The sequence below is a fragment of the Notothenia coriiceps genome, unplaced genomic scaffold, assembly GCF_000735185.1.
Source record: "Notothenia coriiceps isolate Sejong01 unplaced genomic scaffold, NC01 NC01_scaffold00003961, whole genome shotgun sequence".
Classification (NCBI taxonomy): domain Eukaryota; kingdom Metazoa; phylum Chordata; class Actinopteri; order Perciformes; family Nototheniidae; genus Notothenia; species Notothenia coriiceps.
The window spans coordinates 2,128-4,639 of record NW_011336662.1 but is presented as its reverse complement, the minus strand read 5'-3'; positions in this window follow the sequence as shown (position 1 = coordinate 4,639).

The following is a 2,512-nucleotide window of genomic DNA, read 5'->3' as shown; positions in this document are numbered from 1 at the left end:
CAGCTTCGAACAACCTCAACCTATACAAGTGACCACGTAAGCCATGCTACTGATGCTGGACAGTTTTTCAGTGGATGCACAATAAACAGCAACATACACATTAATGTAAATAAACAACCAAATAATGGATCAACGCTCTCTGTCTAATATGTTCGATAGCTGTTAGTGTTGTTGCATAGCAACCACCTCGCACTATGTTTTGTGCAGAAGGCAACGGAGGGACTATTTTATTTTGATCATCATTATTTACGAATAAAAACTATTTAAATTAGAGTGTGTATTTTTCTTTCATATTGCCACACTTGGTAACCGTTTTATAAAAGCGTCGGGCCGAACCACGCCCCTTAGCTGTGATATAATGAGCATATACCACGACCTGTCGTGAGCTATTAGTTAAATATACAAAAGCAATATACAAAGTAATTACCACCAATCCACCTTACCGGCTTTGATAGACACATTAATGCATTAGTAATCATAAGCCAATAATTTGATATAAGAAATGGGCCATTACGCATCGTGATAACTTTTGGTATTTTGTCTCTTTTAATGCTAACATTTTGAAAGAGCATAATATTCACTGCCAATATTTGAGGGATCTTTTCTCTATTGTCTGTGGAGTAAGGTCGTATTAGACAATTCTGATGTGACCTCCCAGGGGCTACGTATATCTCCAAGATGAAAGAGTATGCTAGCATTTCATAAACTGGAGGACGGGGGCTTTCTGAAGGCTCATGTAATGTGTACAAAATGTGCACGGTTACCAGTTTGTATTTTAACTTGTAAAAGGTTGGACCGCGAGTTGAGTCTTTCTTCTGACCATGTGTGTTACCGTCTGCTTTCCTTTTGCTTTGAGACAGCTTACCTGTTGGGGACTGTCTCTCTACTCCAGGATGCTTTCTACTGAAAAGATGGGAATGCAGCCGTGAGTGCACTTGATCTGAGGTGTTGAAGTTACATTTGTGTAGACAATCAGCCAAACAATGGCGAGGATTATGACTGATCAGAAATGTTTTCTGTTCCAGTTTTGGCATCAATAAAGTTGCTTCTCTAACCGTTGTCTCATGACACAAGCAGGAACAGAGTATTGTGTTGTGCTTATGTTCCACTATGCCAGATCAGCTTGACAGTTTACAGACCAGTCACGACTTGAAATCTGCCCAATTCAACAAGTGACATGTCATGTAATGTAATTAAATAACATTTCAGTTTTAACAGATATTTTATATGCAGAACCCATGTACTGCATGCCGTTATAATGCTCTACTAGCTCAGCCCCCTTAACCTTTCTTTGGGAAAACACAGGATGTTTACTACTACTAACAGGAGATGCAAATAATAACCATTATTTGCAGAGGGTGTTCGTCAATAATCTGTCAATAATAATCTGTCAATAATGATCTGCGCCAAACGTTTAAAAAGATTCAAAGTTGCTTCAAGGTTCAGAGCTTCTTCAAGGTTCAGAGCTGCTTCCAGAGATCTGAAGAGCTTCCAGGTAGGTCTTTTACTGATCAACTTTATTATACTTGAAATTGTTCATTTGTACTGAAAATAATCCTTGTATTCACTAACGATGTGATGTGTTATAGATCATTTAAAAAAAAAAGTTATGATCCGAATGTGGTTCAGACCTTGGGTGTATAGTAGTGTGAGATGATCCTCAACATGAAGCCACTGTTGTTTTGTATATTTCTGTTATTGTTTGGAGGGAAAAGCTCAGGGAATACATTTTTGTCAATATTAGTGGCAGCATTGATTTTAGTGGCAGTATTGATTTAGATGAATTGCATCTAACAATACAGCAGCAACGCTCCAACTGGAAACTAAGAGAACTGTAATGTATATTTTCCACTAGAGCAAACTAGAGAAAGAAGATCAATCTTCACAGGACGATGACTTCAGCTGTGTTCTTTGCCTTGTTGGCTTTTCTCGGACTGACATATGGCGATGTTGGTGAGTATATTCTTTAAATGTTTCAATCAAATGTTCTCAATAATGTTCCAAAATTCATGTTTTTCAGATATATGTATTATGTCTTCAATAATAAACACGCACACACAAAGGTGATTTAAAAAAACCATACAGTGACACAAAGTGTCCAGTAGATGATTTATAACGGACAGGCAAAGACATTCTGTTAGGCGGAAGTCACCAGTCAGGCTTCAGGTAACACTGCTGCAACTGATCCTTTGTTCAGGATAAAGGGTCCCATTGGAGCAAACAGTCATATTTGAAGTTAAATGAAATAAGCAAACTGCCTGTATTTTCCTTTAACTTTGGTCAGATAAACCCATTTAAAACTTCTCTGCCTTCCTTAAACAATATTTATTAACAAATGTTGTTACTTTTTCCAGGTACTACTAATATTGCTAAAGGTGGAAAAGTGACTCAGTCCTCAATTGCTTACAATGGCTATCCTCAAAGGGCCGTAGATGGAAATCTTGCCAGCTCATATACCCAGAACTCCTGTACCCACACGAGAAAACAACGAAACCCACTGGTGGAGGACTGG